The following is a 19,737-nucleotide window of genomic DNA, read 5'->3' on the forward strand; positions in this document are numbered from 1 at the left end:
ATTATTGCATTATTATCAGTGAATTCCTTTGTATTTGTTATTAATTGTTTTACATATTTGGCTTCTCTCAAGTTGGGGGCATAAGTATTTATAACTTTCAGATCTTCTTTCTGGATAGACCTCTTTATTATGACATAGTGTCCTTCTTCATCTCTTTGGTTTAAATTTATATTGTCTGATATAAATATTGCTACTCTGGCTTTCTTTTGATGTCCATTAGCATGATAAATGGTCCTCCACCTCCTCACTTTTAATCTGCAGGTGTCTTTAGGTCTAAAATGAGTTTCTTGTAGGCAGGACATAGATGGGTCTTTTTTTTTTTTCCCTAATGTTTATTTATTTTTGAGAGAGAGAGAGACAGAACACAAGCAGGGGAGGGGCAGACAGAATTTGAAACAGGCTCCAAGCTCTGAGCTGTCAGCACAGAGATCAATGCGGGTCTCAAACTTCTGAATCATGAGATAATGACCAGAATCAAAGTCTGAAGCTTAACCGAATGAGCCACCCAGGCGCCCTGATGTGTCTTGAATTTTTATCCATTCTGTTACCCTATGTCTTTTGATTGGAGCATTTAGTCAATTTACATTTAGAGTGATTATTAATAGATATTAATTTAGTGACATTTTATTACTTGTTAAGTCATTTCTAGAGATTTTCTCTGTTCCCTTCTAGTCTTTGTCACTTTTCATCTTTCTTGCCCCCTCAAACAGGCCTGTTTAATATTTTTTATAGGGCTAGTTTAGTGGTCACTAACTCCTTCAGGTTTTGTTTGTCTGGGAAACTCTTGATCTCTCTTTCTATTTTGAATGACAGCCTTACAGGATAAAGAATTCTTGGTTGCATATTTTTTCCATTCACCGCATTGAATATATCATGCCATTCCCTTCTGGCCTGCCAAGTTTCTGTGGATATGCCAACATTATTTGTCTTCCCTTGTAAGTTAGGAATTTCTTTTCCCTTGCTGGTTTTAGGATTTTTTTCCTTATCTCTGCATTTTACAAATTTTTCTACGGTATATCTTGGTGTTGGCTTACTTTTGGCAGTTGCCTGCTTTTTGGGAGTTCTCTGCGCCTCCTGGATTTGATATCTGTTTCTTCCCCATATTTCTTTCCCCTATAATCTGCTCAAATAAATCTTTTCCTCCCTTCTTATTCTGGTACTCCTAGGATATGAACTGATGGGTTCAGTTAGCGGAGCATGTGACTCTTGATCTCAGGGTTGTGGGTTTGAGTCCCACATTGGGTGTAGAGATTACTTAAAATCTTAAAAAAACAAAACAAAACAAAAGGAAGTGTTTCTGATGTATGCTGTGTGCACTCTGTTTTAACTGCTTTTCCCCCCAGGTCAGTCCTCTGCAGAGTTTCTCCTTGCCTGAGTGTGACCTTGGTCAGAGTGTGGTAAGTTTTAACCAAGTGTGCTCTTGTCTGCTTGTTAAGAGACCTGATGCTATTTCCACTAAAACTGAAGCTTTGCAGAACTCTGTGGTCAATAGACGTGGTGTATGTGAGGGATTTATGCTGGTCTTTTGGGAGAGGGGCATGCTGCACCAGTTCTCATACACACTTGCCCTAATAAAGCATCATCTGAAGAGCACAGGGGGGCCGTGCTTGGTGTAAGCAATTTAGACTGCCACTGTTGGCATGGGATGCTTCCCGAAGTTAGTTTATGCTGAGGAGTGGTGGAGGAAAATGGCACCATCCTCTCCCTCATTTCCAGAGAGGGAAGTTTACACCCACCACTGTCCAAGAAGCCCTTACATAAGAGTGAACAATCTCCCCCTCATATCTCCCAGGTATCCCTCAGATCCTTGCCTTCACCCTGTCTGTGTCCAGGCAATCTGCCCACCCAGCAGGGCAGTGCATCTGTGCTTTATCCCAGGCAGGCTGGGTGAGTTTTAAAACTCCAAACTTTAGGAGTGTGGCATGGACCCACGCTGGTTATGTGTCATGGACCCAGAGGGTCTCGTTGTGCTGGGACTGATGCAGTTTGTCCCAGAAGGGCAGTTGCACCAAAGCACAGGAGCTTGAGTTTGGAAAAAAGCACAGCAAAGAGCCAGTATCATTAACCCCCTCTACAGATGTCTTTGTGCTTATGCTGAGGAGCAGGGGAATGTAATGGTGTCTGCAGGGGCACCTGGGTGGCTCAGTCCATTGAGCCTCTGACTTTGGCTCAAGTCATGATCTCACAGTTTGTGGTTCCAGCTCCACATAGGGCTCTGTGCTGACAGCTCAGAGCCTGAAGCTTGCTTCGGATTCTGTGTCTTCTCTCTCTCTCTCTGCCCCACCCCTACTCATGCTCTGTCTCTCTCAAGAATGAATAAAACGTTAAAAAAAATTTTTTTTAAATGGTGTCTGCAGGCTCTTTTGTTCCTGGAGAGGCAAGATACTTCTCCCAGATGCACTCTAAGAAGGGGGAAACTGTCTCTCCCAGTACATCCCAGGGGATCCTCAGATCCTACCAACTGCTCTTAAGCTCTCTGTCCTCCTTCTCCACAGGAGCACTGCAGCGCTGCTGGCCTCCAGACCAATCACAATATGACCCCTAAAACTCCAGTCTTCGTGCTCTGCTGACTATAAAAACTCACAAAAATTAGCCCCTTTCAGTTTTCCAGTCAATGACTTTGGGAAAGTATTTTCCTTGTGCAATCCCCTGTGTGCGCCTTTCTCTCTCTGTCCATGATCAGCGCTCCCTCCCCTCCACAGCACTCATGACCCTTTTCTTTCCCAAATCACATCTCCACACCTCCTACTTTCCACAGTGTGTCCTTTTTTCCCCCTCTAGTTGTGCAGTTCATGCTATCTGTCCACAGATTGATTTTTTGGGTCCTCAGAATGATTTGATATTTTTCTAGCTGTGTTTGAGGAATAAGGCAAGCCTAGGGTTCTCCTACTATGTTGCCATATTAGCTCTCCAGATAAAATTTATTTTAAATTAATTTTTTTTATTTATCGTTAACAATTGTTGAAAGGATAAATTTCAGAAAGTTTAACCAAGAATATAAATACTTCCATATTACATGTGTAAGAATTCTCATTTTTGCAACCCAAAAAAGCTTATACTTCTTAGAATATATCCATTTGTAATATTTAGAACTAAGTTTTCAATAGATCATTATAATTATTAGCATATGGTACATCTTAGCTCAGGTTCTTTCTTTCTTTCTTTCTTTCTTTCTTTCTTTCTTGCTTTCTTTCTTCTTTTTTGGCAATTCCAGTCACATTTAAAACTCCATTTTAAAAATTGTATAATATTATGAAAAGTACAGGGAAAATGATACCTTTCTTTGACCCTTGGTTTCAATTTTTCATAGTACGTGTTATAGATTTTTTTTTCATTGTCCATAATTCTGCTGTCAATTAACACAAACCTCATTTACTATAAAGGTGTTTTATTTTTTTTTTATTTTTTTTTCAACTTTTATTTATTTTTGGGACAGAGAGAGACAGAGCATGAACGGGGGAGGGGCAGAGAGAGAGGGAGACACAGAATCGGAAACAGGCTCCAGGCTCTGAGCCATCAGCCCAGAGCCCGACGTGGGGCTCGAACTCACGGACCGCGAGATCGTGACCTGGCTGAAGTCGGACGCTTAACCGACTGCGCCACCCAGGCGCCCCAATATAAAGGTGTTTTAAAAAAGAGTACCAGAAGACTACAATTGAAGAGATTAAGAACAAAAATAAAGATCTTTAAATGAGCAAAAAGTTTTTCCTTGTATTGAATATTTTCTATTATTAACTATTCATTGATTGGAGTACAGATATACAAGTTAATGAATGTGAACATTTAATAAATATGTTTTCTGCATTGCACTGGGCATGCAGTGAAGAGTTAAGTCACAGAAATTGTGGATGAAACCAGTAATGCAGTATAAAGTATCTAGTGCCATTATAGAGCTATCTAAAAGTAATTGCTAATGGGAAATTATCCTGGCTTCTCAGAGATGGTTTTAATAAGAAGATATTCATTTCAGTCTTAAAATATTGGAAGTGTATTAAGTGGACAAAAGCAAGGCTTTTCAAACAGATGTAAGAGCATCTGCAAATGTTTACGGAAATGAAATAACATTGCATTTGAGAAACTATGCCTTGATTTGGATAGATGACAGAGGAGGATAGTATAACAATAATACAAGGAAGTAGATGAGGTCCAGTCAGAGAAGGTCTTGTTTGTCAAGTCACTGCAAAATTTGGATGATATTCTAAGAGGAGAACATGATAAGTATATACGTAGTGGTAAAGCATAATCAAATTTATTTTTGGGACAATTACTCAAATATTTAGGAGATAAATTAGAAGGGGAGAAAACTAGAGGTGAAGAGATCACGTAAGAGACTATTACATGACAAACAGTAAATTAGGATAGCAATGTGAATGGAAGAAAGGACAGAGGAAGTGGCAGCATCGCTGATTTCATGAACATATTTGGATGTTGGACTTTAGGGAAAGGTGAACTTTGAGATTGACTCTCAGCTTCTGAGTCAGTTGGTTGACTAGGTGATGGCATCATTAACAAGAAAGATAATACTATTGTCAAAGAGAAAGATTAGATTTGCATTTGGCTCATGGAGGTAGAGAGAATGGCTTCATGAGTTTTGTCTTACAGATGACTAGATTGAGATAGATTAATAGAACAATGGTTGGTCAACAGACACATATCGAGTAAGTTTATGTTCTATAAAGGGTTATAAGAAAATGATTTGGCTCATGAGAAAATTTCCAGAATGTGCATACTGATGGCCAGGAAAGACATTTTGCCTCAGAAAGTAATTTATTTATATATTAAGTGTATATGTATTTATTTCTTTGAAGCCTTCAGGGATTTACAATAATTCTGATTTTAAATGTATATAGGTTGAATATGCATTCTCTTATTGTCAAAGGAGTAGTATCTCACCACTCTTTAAAATTATATATTTTAAAATTATTTATGTAACCTGCCTAGCTTCTGTGTTTTAAGAGTTATAATGCCTATTGAGCATTTACCAAAGTGTTATAATATATGTAATAATAGTTACAGTTAATATTCATTATTTACAAAATTCTGATAAATTCTCACAATAACTCTTTGAGGTCTTAAAACAATTTATAAACAAAACAATAGTGAATACTACTCACTTTTCATATTGTAACAAAAATAAAAATAACTTCTGCTAAAAGCATCTTCTAATATTAGTACAAACTAAGATTGCTCCACATTTAGGTCTCAAAATTAAAACTTTTTTTTAGGGGGTCCTGAGTAAGTCAGTTAAGTGTCATACTTCAGCTCAGGTCATGATCTGACGGCTCATGATTTCAAGCCCTGCATCGGGCTCTGTGCTGACAGCTCAGAGCCTAGAGCCTGCTTCAGTCTCCCTCTCTCATTGTCCCTTCCCTGCTCATACTCTGTCTCTCCTTCAAAAATAAATAAACATTTTTTAAAAATTAAAAAAAATTAAACTTTTTTCTATTAAAACAGCACTGAAAAACCTATTTTTTTTCCCCATGGGAAGAGCAAGTGTGAGAAGCTTTAATTATGAATAAGCTGTAAAGCCAAGATTTGTTCCAGTATTTTATTGCTTTTTCACATTTTTCTACATGCCTAAACAATTTCTCATGACTTTATGGAGCTTGTATCTGTCTGCTACATACACAGAATAATCTGATTTCAAACAGAAGCTTCCACATAGAAATCATGTTCAGGGTGCTGCCTAGATGGGTCATTTTGAAGCCCAAAGTGTTATTTTTATGTACTAAACTTGTCTATCTTAGAGCAACAGATAAATATCAAGCCGTGTTTTTAAAATCTTTGAACACTCGCAATACCCATTGGCTTAAAAAATCTATTAATGGAAAGAAAAATCGTTTTATATATTATTAAAATACAGCAAGCCATAAAATGGTAAATAATGACATAGTAAAGTCATTTTATTTTGTTATCACTTATATGAAATTGCCCAATATAACTCAATTATAATATTTCTTCATGTAAGCATTTGAAAATAATATGCATTATAACCTCATAACAATCAAAGTAAAATCCGTGGTGACTAAAAGAGAAAAACTTTGATAATAATTTAAAAAGTGAGGTTTGCTTTGTAGTCCTGCAATATTGCAAGTGTGTTACTTCAATTGATTCCCTCATAATACTCAACAGTGCCTGGAACATGGTAGGTATTTCAAGAAATGTTTTTTGATTTAAAGAAAGATGAAAGAATAAATGAATAATGAATGGATACATACATGGCTATAAATAGTGCTAGATCTTACTATTATTCCAATTCCCAGAGGCAGAAAGAAATGTAAACAGAAGGTATATTTGCTTTACCCAATACACTTAAAAAACTGGATGGAAAATGTTAGTATGTGTCAGATACAACGTGTACTCTACTCAACAAGAAACAGTGGTCTGGAGTTTGAACTGAAACTAAAACTCATGAGTTGCAATAAGCTTTACCCAGGACAAAATTTACACAGCTTAAAGAAAGTATACGTTTAGAGTGGGTATCTCATGACTACCTGGCTATCCCAAAGTTGTTCTATATGCGGTACACTTATTGTCATGAGAGATGTGCCTGAGAGAGCATGGAGATAGCATCTAAGAAAGTTATCATCTCTGAGGTCACTTCAGCTTGTATACTTGCTAGCCAGGTAGCCCTTATATGGGTATGTAATTAGACCTTATTCTCTAGTTGAATTGTGTTCACAAAGTTTACTCACCAATTTTTCATTGAGAAACAACTTTGTGAGATACAGAAGCCTAATTAAATTCATAGTTAACCTCACCAAATAATTATTTAACTTACATCTGGATTAATTCTATAAATGTCTTGAGTTAGTGTTGCAATTAAGATTCAAACCTCAGGCATTACTCAGGCAAGAAATTAGGCATAAACCAGCTGTTAACTCTCTTCTTCCAGGCTGTCTACAGAAACAGCTTTCGATACAGTCCCTTGACAGAGATTCTTATCAAAGTCAGCTTAGAATGTACAGACCAAACAAAACTGCATGCTGACATTAAAGTTTGAAGAATCTTTAGCAATGCCTTTGGAGGTCTCCTAATTTGTACTTTTCCCACTAAATCGGTATTTGGCCATTACCGGTCAATAACAACACTGAATCATTCCCACAGTTAATTTGGGTTTTATCTTTTCATTAATCGAGGTATGACTGACATACAATAAACCACATATTTAAAGTGTACATTTGATAAATTTTGAATTTTAAAACTGTAACCACAATCATGATAATGAATATATCCATCATCCCCAAAAGTGTCCCTACCATCCTTTTTAAAACCTACCCCTTGAGCCAACCAATGAATTGTTTTGTTTTATCACTATAGTATACATTTTCTAGAATTTATATTAAAATAATTATAAAGCATATTTGTTTTGGCTTGGTTTCTTTCACTCCGTGTAACTATTTTTGAAATGCATCCACATTGTAACATATATCATTCCCTTTTATTTCTGAGTAGTATTCTGCTGTCTGGATATAGCATAGGTTACTTTTTCATTCACTTAAAGATAGACATTTTGTATCATTTCCATTTTGAGGCTATTATAAATGAAGCTAAAGTGAACATTCCAGTATATGTCTTTTCACGGATATATACTTTCATTTCTCTTAGCTAAATACCTAAATGGCAAGATTGTACAGCATGTTTAAATGTTGTATTATATTAATTCAACAAGTAATATTTGAGTGCCTTTTCTGTGCCAGGCATTATTCTATATATAGTGGATAGAGTCAAAATAATAAACTGCTATCTTATAGCTTATACTACAGAAACTATTGTATTACAACTGTTTTTCATTTAGTTTGTTAAGAAGGTAATGTTTATAGCAGCCCTTTCAACAATAGCCAAATTATGAAAAGAGCCTGAATGTCCATCAACTGATGAATGGATAAAGAAATTGTGGTTTATATACACAATGGAGTACTACGTGGAAATGAGAAACAATGAAATATGGCCCTTTGTAGCAACGTGGATGGAACTGGAGACTGTTACGCTAAGTGAAATAAGTCATACAGAGAAAGACAGATACCATATGGTTTCACTCTTACTTGGATCCTGAGAAACTTAACAGAAGACCATAGGGGAGGGGAAGGAAAAAAAAAAATGGTTAGAGAGGGAGGAAGCCAAAACATAAGAGACTCTTAAAAACTGAGAACAAACTGAGGGTTGATGGGGGTGGGGGGAGGTGGGGTGGTGATGGGTATTGAGGAGGGCACCTCTTGGGATGAGCACTGGATGTTGTATGGAAACCAATTTGACAATAAATTTCATATTAAAATAAAAAAAGGTAATGAAGTTTCCTTAAATATATCCAATTGATTAGTATGACCAAAAAAGAAGAAGAAGAAAAAAAAAGAGGAAAGGAGAAACAAAAAAGGGAGAAAAAAGAAACACATACACCTGAAAGAAGAGAATTCCTAAAAGGAATAGCTAGAACACTTACAAGCTCCTTATTAGTTTCTGTATTTGTTTGTAAATTCTAGTAATACTTAAACCATATGAAATAGAAATATCTGAGGGATGAATACAACCTGAGTTATATACTAGAAATTTACATATATGAGAATGATATAAGAAACAACTGGTTTGAGCATATTCTAAATCTGAGGAAAAAAGAGAAATAAATTGCAGTTTACCCCCGTCTAGGCAAATTTGAACAGTTATCATAATAATAGGTTTTTTTTTTTTAATTTTTTTTTCAACGTTTATTTATTTTTGGGACAGAGAGAGACAGAGCATGAACGGGGGAGGGGCAGAGAGAGAGGGAGACACAGAATCGGAAACAGGCTCCAGGCTCTGAGCCATCAGCCCAGAGCCCGACGCGGGGCTCGAACTCACGGACCGCAAGATCGTGACCTGGCTGAAGTCGGACGCTAAACCGACTGCGCCACCCAGGCGCCCCAATAATAGGTTTTAAATCTCTTCTTGATTAATTGTAGAAATGATTACTTAGAATTCATGTATGTATACCACTATACATCCTTACATGAATTTGTCTTGCAAATATACCAAGCCAAATTGTACATATACCTGCCAAGGCTTTTCAACTTTATAATTCATTTGAAAAGTTAAAATCATAAACTATTTAAAATAATTTTCTTTTAACATTTTTTTAATTTTTTTAATGTTTTTATTTATTTTTGAGACAGAGAGAGACAGAGCATGAGCAGGGGAGGGGCAAAGAGAGAGGGAGACACAGAATCCAAAACAGGCTCCAGGCTCTGAGCTGTCAGCCCAGAGCCTGACGCAGGGCTCGAAACCACAGACTGTGAGATCATGACCTGAGCTGAAGTCGGACGTTTAACCGACTGAGCCACCCAGGTGCCCCATCTTTAAACATTTTTTTAAGAACACAGAGTATATTTTATATCAATTACCCAAGGCTTTGCATTTTCACATTTATCATAAAATTAGATTTCCATTTCACAATTAGCAAAATAATAGATTCATATTTAGCACATATTATAAAAAATATCTCTTCAAAACTACATGGTTACACATAAAATTTTAGAAAAATATGTGTTTTAGCATGTCAGAATTCTGTTCTTTTTTTAAAAAAATTAATATTTATTTATTTTTTTATTTATATATGAAATTTATTGTCAAATTGGTTTCCATACAACACCCAGTGCTCATCCCAAAAGGTGCCCTCCTCAATACCCATCACCCACCCTCTCCTCCCTCCCACCCCCCATCAACCCTTAGTTTGTTCTCAGTTCTCAACAGTCTCTTATGCTTTGGCTCTCTCCCACTCTAACCTCTTTTTTTTTTTTTTCCTTCCCCTCCCCCATGGGTTCCTGTTAAGTTTCCCAGGATCCACATAAGAGTGAAACCACATGGTATCTGTCTTTCTCTGTATGGCTTATTTCACTTAGCACCACACTCTCCAGTTCCATCCACGTTGCTACAAAAGGCCATATTTCATTTTTTCTCATTGCCACGTAGTATTCCATTGTGTATATAAACCACAATTTCTTTATCCATTCATCAGTTGATGGACATTTAGGCTCTTTCCATAATTTGGCTATTGTTGAGAGTGCTGCTATGAACATTGGGGTACAAGTGCCCCTATGCATCAGTACTCCTGTGTCCCTTGGATAAATTCCTAGCAGTGCTATTGCTGGGTCATAGGGTAGGTCTATTTTTAATTTTCTGAGGAACCTCCACACTGCTTTCCAGAGCGGCTGCACCAATTTGCATTCCCACCAACAGTGCAAGAGGGTTCCCGTTTCTCCACATCCTCTCCAGCATCTATAGTCTCCTGATTTGTTCATTTTGGCCACTCTGACTGGCGTGAGGTGATACCTGAGTGTGGTTTTGATTTGTATTTCCCTGATAAGGAGCGACGCTGAACATCTTTTCATGTGCCTGTTGGCCATCCGGATGTCTTCTTTAGAGAAGTGTCTATTCATGTTTTCTGCCCATTTCTTCACTGGGTTATTTGCTTTTCGGATGTGGAGTTTGGTGAGCTCTTTATAGATTTTGGATACTAGCCCTTTGTCCGATATGTCATTTGCAAATATCTTTTCCCATTCCATTGGTTGCCTTTTAGTTTTGTTGGTTGTTTCCTTTGCTGTGCAGAAGCTTTTTATCTTCATAAGGTCCCAGTAATTCACTTGTGCTTTTAATTCCCTTGCCTTTGGGGATGTGTCGAGTAAGAGATTGCTACGGCTGAGGTCAGAGAGGTCTTTTCCTGCTTTCTCCTCTAAGGTTTGGATGGTTTCCTGTCTCACATTCAGGTCCTTTATCCATTTTGAGTTTATTTTTGTGAATGGTGTGAGAAAGTGGTCTAGTTTCAACCTTCTGCATGTTGCTGTCCAGTTCTCCCAGCACCATTTGTTAAAGAGACTGTCTTTTTTCCATTGGATGTTCTTTCCTGCTTTGTCAAAGATGAGTTGGCCATACGTTTGTGGGTCTAGTTCTGGGGTTTCTATTCTATTCCATTGGTCTATGTGTCTGTTTTTGTGCCAATATCATGCTGTCTTGATGATGACAGCTTTGTAGTAGAGGCTAAAGTCTGGGATTGTGATGCCTCCTGCTTTGGTCTTCTTCTTCAAAATTACTTTGGCTATTCGGGGCCTTTTGTGGTTCCATATGAATTTTAGGATTGCTTGTTCTAGTTTCGAGAAGAATGCTGGTGCAATTTTGATTGGGATTGCACTGAATGTGTAGATAGCTTTGGGTAGTATTGACATTTTGACAATATTTATTCTTCCAATCCATGAGCAGGGAATGTCTTTCCATTTCTTTAAATCTTCTTCAATTACCTTCATAAGCTTTCTAGAGTTTTCAGCATACAGATCCTTTACATCTTTGGTTAGATTTATTCCTAGGTATTTTATGCTTCTTGGTGCAATTGTGAATGGGATCAGTTTCTTTATTTGTCTTTCTGTTGCTTCATTGTTAGTGTATAAGAATGCAACTGATTTCTGTACATTGATTTTGTATCCTGCAACTTTGCTGAATTCATGTATCAGTTCTAGCAGACTTTTGGTGGAGTCTATCAGATTTTCCATGTATAATATCATGTCATCTGCAAAAAGCGAAAGCTTGACTTCATCTTTGCCAATTTTGATGCCTTTGATTTCCTGTTGTTTTCTGATTGCTGATGCTAGAACTTCCAGCACTATGTTAAACAACAGCGGTGAGAGTGGGCATCCCTGTCGTGTTCCTGATCTCAGGGAAAAAGCTCTCAGTTTTTCCCCGTTGAGGATGATGTTAGCTGTGGGCTTTTCATAAATGGCTTTTATGATCTTTAAGTATGTTCCTTCTATCCCGACTTTCTCAAGGGTTTTTATTAAGAAAGGGTGCTGGATTTTGTCAAAGGCCTTTTCTGCATCGATTGACAGGATCATATGGTTCTTCTCTTTTTTTTTGTTAATGTGATGTATCACATTGATTGATTTGCGAATGTTGAACCAGCCCTGCATCCCAGGAATGAATCCCACTTGATCATGGTGAATAATTCTTTTTATATGCCGTTGAATTCGATTTGCTAGTATCTTATTGAGAATTTTTGCATCCATATTCATCAGGGATATTGGCCTGTAGTTCTCTTTTTTTACTGGGTCTCTGTCTGGTTTAGGAATCAAAGTAATACTGGCTTCATAGAATGGTCTGGAACTTTTCCTTCCCTTTCTATTTCTTGGAATAGCTTGAGAAGGATAGGTATTATCTCTGCTTTTTTTTTTTTAATTTTTTTTTTCAACGTTTTTTATTATTTATTTTCTTTGGGACAGAGAGAGACAGAGCATGAACGGGGGAGGGGCAGAGAGAGAGGGAGACACAGAATCGGAAACAGGCTCCAGGCTCTGAGCCATCAGCCCAGAGCCCGATGCGGGGCTCGAACTCACGAACCGCGAGATCGTGACCTGGCTGAAGTCGGACGCTTAACCGACTGCGCCACCCAGGCGCCCCATATCTCTGCTTTAAACGTCTGGTAGAACTCCCCTGGGAAGCCATCTGGTCCTGGACTCTTAATTGTTGGGAGATTTTTGATAACCGATTCAATTTCTTCGCTGGTGATGGGTCTGTTCAAGCTTTCTATTTCCTCCTGATTGAGTTTTGGAAGAGTGTGGGTGTCCAGGAATTTGTCCATTTCTTCCAGGTTGTCCAATTTGTTGGCATATAATTTTTCATAGTATTCCCTGATAATTGTTTGTATCTCTGAGGGATTGGTTGTAATAATTCCATTTTCATTCATGATTTTATCTATTTGGGTCATCTCCCTTTTCTTTTTGAGAAGCCTGGCTAGAGGTTTGTCAATTTTGTTTATTTTTTCAAAAAACCAACTCTTGGTTTCATTGATCTGCTCTACAGTTTTTTTAGATTCTATATTGTTTATTTCTGCTCTGATCTTTATTATTTCTCTTCTTCTGCTGGGTTTAGGCTGCCTTTGCTGTTCTGCTTCTATTTCCTTTAGGTGTGCTGTTAGATTTTGTATTTGGGATTTTTCTTGTTTCTTGAGATAGGCCTGGATTGCAATGTATTTTCCTCTCGGGACTGCCTTCGCTGCATCCCAAAGCGTTTGGATTGTTGTATTTTCATTTTCGTTTGTTTCCATATATTTTTTAATTTCTTCTCTAATTGCCTGGTTGACCCACTCATTCGTTAGTAGGGTGTTCTTTAACCTCCATGCTTTTGGAGGTTTTCCAGACTTTTTTCTGTGGTTGATTTCAAGCTTCATAGCATTGTGGTCTGAAAGTATGCATGGTATGATTTCAATTCTTGTAAACTTATGAAGGGCTGTTTTGTGACCCAGTATATGATCTATCTTGGAGAATGTTCCGTGTGCACTCGAGAAGAAAGTATATTATGTTGCTTTGGGATGCAGAGTTCTAAATATATCTGTCAAGTCCATCTGATCCAATGTCTCATTCAGGGCCCTTGTTTCTTCATTGACCGTGTGTCTAGATGATCTATCCATTTCTGTAAGTGGGGTGTTAAAGTCCCCTGCAATTACCACATTCTTCTCAATAAGGTTGCTTATGTTTATGAGTAATTGTTTTATATATTTGGGCGCTCCGGTATTCGGCGCATAGACATTTATAATTGTTAGCTCTTCCTGATGGATAGAGCCTGTCACTATTATATAATGTCCTTCTTCATCTCTTGTTACAGCCTTTAATTGAAAGTCTAGTTTGTCTGATATAAGTATGGCTACTCCAGCTTTCTTTTGGCTTCCAGTCGCATGATAAATAGTTCTCCATCCCCTCACTCTCAATCTAAAGGTGTCCTCAGGTCTAAAATGAGTCTCTTGTAGACAGCAAATAGATGGGTCTTGTTTTTTTATCCATTCTGATACCCTATGTCTTTTGGTTGGCACATTTAATCCATTTACATTCCGTGTTATTATAGAAAGATATGGGTTTAGAGTCATTGTGATGTCTGTATGTTTTATGCTTGTAGTGATGTCTCTGGTACTTTGTCTCACAGGGTCCCCCTTAGGATCTCTTGTAGGGCTGGTTTAGTGGTGACAAATTCCTTCAGTTTTTGTTTGTTTGGGAAGACCTTTATCTCTCCTTCTATTCTAAATGACAGACTTGCTGGATAAAGGATTCTCGGCTGCATATTTTTTCTGTCTAGCACACTGAAAATCTCGTGCCAATTCTTTCTGGCCTGCCAAGTTTCAAAAGAGAGATCAGTCACGAGTCTTATAGGTCTCCCTTTATATGTGAGGGCACGTTTACCCCTTGCTGCTTTCAGAATTTTCTCTTTATCCTTGTATTTTGCCAGTTTCACTATGATATGTCGTGCAGAAGATCGATTCAAGTTACGTCTGAAGGGAGTTCTCTGTGCCTCTTGGATTTCAATGCCTTTTTCCTTCCCCACTTCAGGGAAGTTCTCAGCTATTATTTCTTCAAGTACCCCTTCAGCACCTTTCCCTCTCTCTTCCTCCTCTGGGATACCAATTATGCATATATTATTTCTTTTTAGTGTATCACTTAGTTCTCTAATTTTCCCCTCATACTCCTGGATTTTTTTATCTCTCTTTTTCTCAGCTTCCTCTTTTTCCATAACTTTATCTTCTAGTTCACCTATTCTCTCCTCTGCCTCTTCAATCCGAGCCGTGTGGTTTCCATTTTGTTATGCATTTTGTTTAAAGCGTTTTTCAGCTCCTCGTGACTGTTCCTTAGTCCCTTGATCTCTGTAGCAAGAGATTCTCTGCTGTCAGCTATACTGTTTTCAAGCCCAGCGATTAATTTTATGACTATTATTCTAAATTCACTTTCTGTTATATTATTTAAATCCTTTTTGATCAGCTCATTAGCTGTTGTTATTTCCTGGAGATTCTTCTGAGGGGAATTCTTCCGCTTGGTCATTTTGGATAGTCCCTGGCGTGGTGAGGACCTGCAGGGCACTTCCCCTGTGCTGTGGTGTATAACTGGAGTTGGTGGGCGGAGCTGCAGTCAGACCTGATGTCTGCCCCCAGCCCACCGCTGTGTCCACAGTCAGACTGGTGTGTGCCCTCTCTTCCCCTCTCCTAGGGGCGGGATTCACTGTGGGTTGGGGTGGCCTGTCTGGGCTACTTGCACACTGCCAGGCTTGTGATGCTGGGGATCTGGTGTCTTAGCTGGGGTGGGTAGGCAAGGTGCACAGGGGCAGGAGGGGCAGGCTTAGCTTGCTTCTCCTTAAGTGATCCACTTGAGGAGGGGCCCTGTGGCAGCAGGAAGGAGTCAGATCCGCTGCCGGAGGTTTGGCTCCGCAGAAGCGCAGAGTTGGGTGTTTGCGCGGAGCGAGCAGGTTCCCTGGCAGGAACTGGTTCTCTTTGGGATTTTGGCTGGGGGATGGGCGGGGGAGATGGCGCTGGCGAGCGCCTTTGTTCCCCACCAAACTGAGCTCTGTCGTCAGGGGGCTCAGCAGCTCTCCTTCCCTTTGTCCTCCAGCCTTCCCGCTTTCTGAGCAGAGCTGTTAACTTATGACCTCCCAGACGCTAAGTCGCGCTTGCTGTCGGAACACAGTCTGTCAGGCCCCTCCGCTTTTTGCAAGCCAGACTCGGGGGCTCTGCTTGGCCAGCGAGCCGCCCCTCCACCCCGGCTCTCTCCCGCCAGTCCGTGGCGCGCGCACCGCCTCGCCGCCCTTCCTACCCTCTTCCGTGGGCCTCTCGTCTGAGCTTGGCTCTGGCGACTCCGTTCTGCTAATCCTCTGGCGGTTTTCTGGGTTATTTAGGCAGGTGTAGGTGGAATCTAAGTGATCAGCAGGACGCGCGGTGAGCCCAGCGTCCTCCTACGCCGCCATCTTCCCTCTCCCCCTTAATATTTATTTTTGAGATAGAGACAGAGCATGAGCAGGGGAGGGGCAAAGAGAGAGGGAGACACAATCTGAAGCAGGCTCCAGGCTCTCAGCTGTCAGCACAGAAGCCAACGAGGGGCTCAAACTCATGAACCGCTTGATCATGACCTGAGCAAAGTTTAACTGACTGAGCCACCCAGGCACCCCCACCCAGGCACCCCCATAATTCTGTTCTTTATATTAGGCTAGCCCATGTTTTTTTTTTTTTTTTTTTTTTTTGAGGATAAATATTAGGACAACAGAGTTAAAAACCACTTCTGAATATAGTATCTATTTGCAGGGAATTATATACACACATATAGATGTTAAATTTTGATAGAAATCCTTTTAAGACTAATTTGAAAAACTTCTGGGAGATACTACTTACAACTATGACTTCCTAATCTCTCCTCCTTCAAAGATCCATTTCTCACATCACTCTTCCCTGTTTTATTTTACTTTCAGCTTGCATATACCTCAATAATACACTGGGAAATGTCTACTTAATTAACTCAGAAACTTCATGATAATTTATGAAGTGTTCAGATAGTCCTAATCATCTATTTCTATAGGCCTCAACTGCTGCACAAAGTCTTCCTTTTATGAAGCTTGGAAAATTCACTCTTCCTTTCTATGTGGTTTTGCTGCTCCAATCAAGAAATGGCTTCTATCTGTGTACTGTTGTGAGACAGTGAGACGTTTACCTTGAGAGCTTCTTCCAGCTCAAACTCTACCTGAGAAAGTTAACCTTGCTTACATAATGCTACTTGCTGCATCATATTACCCGGCCATATTCCACATCCAACACCTAAGAAAGGCACACATACAAAACTAACTATACGTAAACAGTAGTGGCGTTTTGAATGAAATAACAAATTAAAATATCTTCTGCGAACCCAGATTCCTTGCTGACCCTCCTTAATGACCAAGTCCAATGCAGAAACCATTATATTTTCACAGGGTTTACTTATTCAAATTAACATTTTTCTTATGTAACTGTAGGTCTTCATTGTGAAAATTTCAACAAAGAATTACTGATTTGCAAAAATATTTCACTAAAACAATTAGATATATCACAAGGAGTATAATAATATACTGATTTCATGTCTAAATGTAAGGTTCATTGAAAGTTGTTAAAAAGGTAATGCAGTTAGCAATAGATTAGTATATTTTATCTTGATTTTTGCCCCATTAAAAATATTTATACATTTTAAGTTAGTGGTTGAGTGTGTAGTTTTTAAAACAAATATTTATAATACAACTAATTAGACATATGGTGTCTTTTATTAGACCAACATAAAGGGCAGAGGGGAAAAAGGCTTATAATCTGACTTCAAAACTACATGGTTACACATAAAATTTTAGAAAAATATGTGTTTTAGCGTGTCAGAATTCTGTTCTTTTTTTTAAAAAAAATTTAATATTTATTTTTGAGATAGAGACAGAGCATGAGCAGGGGAGGGGCAGACAGATAAAAATAAATAAAAAATAGGAAAAAAACAGGAAATAAAAAAGCTCACAGGAAATATCCAGATTTATTCAGAGAATTGTTTTGAAGTGAAATAAAATAAACTCCTTAAAAACAAAAATATTTTGAGAGATGATCTTACTTCAGTCTCAAATTAGGATTGCATTTCTGGAATTTTTATTTATGGATGAACTGAATAAAATGAGGGATGAAAATTGAAGTGCTGTTTAGAGCCCTCTAAGCTAAAAAAAATAGAATTATATTTTTGCTACAAGAGCTGAATATAAATTATTAAATAAAATTAATTAAAGTGAATGAATATTTCTGGAAAGGCTCTCTACTTTCAATACAGTGCAATGATGACAGAGTTTATCATTGTTGATCATCTCAGAGAATGTATAAGTAGAATGCTTTCTATTAATTTTAAAAATACAATTATTTGTGTGCATTTAAAATAATAATTAGTATGGGTATAAAAAGATGAAAGGAAAGCAATCAGGCAAAGTAAATAAATTAGGTACTTAAAATGAATTGTACAGTGAAGCAGAAGGTAGCCAATTACCAATATAAAATAATAATAAATCAGAAATTGTATAATTCTATAAGGCATGTAACATGTTTATGTAAACAATATGGGGGAACTAAAACAAAATTCTCTTATCTCTCAGTTACAGTACTTGTGAGAGGTCTCTGCTACTATAACTTATCAATTAAATATATGTGTTTATACATATTAGGGGAAAATCAGGGCCTGGAAAGCTATGATGATCATACAAGACAGGAGGAGAAACCATGAATAATAAGACCTTGGAAGAAAAAAAGAATTTTTGAAGAGAAAAAGGATTTTCTATAAAAGAGAATGAGAGAACAGCTGTTTTTATTATTTTTTTCATTTCTGATAGTTTCCCTATCTGGAACAATCCAAAAAATCTTCTTGATATAACTTGAGTAGCTCTTATTTACTTATAATACAAAAGAGCTTAGGCAGAATAATTAATATTTTTTGATCTAAATATCTTGAACATCTATCTTTTTTTCTTTATGTGTCTATTTAACCATTATATGTTCAACAATTAGAATAGGACTTAGTATATAATATTAGCTTAGTGAAAAATAGTTTATCTACAATGATTTTCTTCACTTAGAGGAATTAATTTGGAATAAAAAATCTCACTCAAAGATATTAGAGATTAGCAGGAAAACTTATTAATGCAAATGGAAGGGTTGGCACAAAACAGGTACAATTTTTTCCTTAGTCTCCTGAAGTATTTCTCATAAGAAATGATTTACTTAGACTTTTCTTGACTGGCAATGATTTAACTGCATTTGCTAAGGTACTCTGGTAAGCAAGCTCTAAGATGGTCTCAAACTATCCCATATTCTGATATTCATGGCTTTACATAATTCACTCCCCCTTGAATATGGGTGAGGCTTGTGAATTTCTTCTTTCCAGAAAATACAAAAAAAGTGATGAAATATCATTTCTGAGATTGCATTACATAAGATTTTAAGTTTTTTGCTAGCCAATCCTCTGTTGAGTGTCTCACTGTCTAGCTTTAAAGAAGTAAGCTGCCAAATGCATAGTCCTAGGTAGCAAGGAGGTAAAAGTGGCTTATGTCCACCTCAGTGGTTTTCAGGTCAACAGAGAATGAATCCTGCCAACAACTTCATGAGGGTAGAAGCAGATCCTGTCCCCACATGAGTGTCAGATGAGACCCAATCCTGGTTGACACTTATTTGCAACCTTGTGATAAACTCTGAGGTAGAGGACCTCATATTTCTGACCTACAGAAGTTGTGATAATAACGTATGTTGTTTTTAGTTGCTAAGTTTGCATTAATACTATTCTAGAGCAATAGATAACTAATACAGTTACCTATATGTGTGAGACCAGCCGAAGTTTCATGTTTTACAGCCAGTTCAATTTTACCAGGTTATTAATAAAAAATCCAAATTTGAAAGAAGAAATAACTATGACTAGTGGCATTATATGCCATATAAATGTATGTATACTCTTTTAAAATTTTATATTACAGATAAGACTCTCAGTTATGTTCACACAAAAACTATGTTTAGACAATAGCAGAGACCTGTCCAATTTTATCTATCAGTCTTTTTTTTTCTTTTTAAATTTGTACAAACAAAACAATAAATCAAAGATTTTCATCAATTTAAGTCTTTTTTAAAATATCAAGGGAATGGAAATAATTCTGTGTTAGATTTACATTTAAAAGGGAATGGTGGGGCACCTGGTAGCTCAGTATGTTAAGCATCTGACTCTTGATTTAGGCCCAGTTCATGATCTCACAGTGCATGAGTTAGAGCCCACATCAGGTTCTGGGCTGACATCATGGAGCCTGCTTGGGATTCTCTGTCTCCTCTCTGTCTGCCCCTCCACTGCTCACGTTTTCTCCTTATCTCTCAAAACTAAATAAATAAACATTTTTTAAAGGAATGTTTCCCATTTCTCTTTTAAAAATTTAATTAAGTACATTTATCTT

The sequence above is a fragment of the Puma concolor genome, chromosome C1, assembly GCF_028749965.1.
Source record: "Puma concolor isolate L17-30 chromosome C1, mPumCon1.1.hap2, whole genome shotgun sequence".
Classification (NCBI taxonomy): Eukaryota; Metazoa; Chordata; class Mammalia; order Carnivora; family Felidae; genus Puma; species Puma concolor.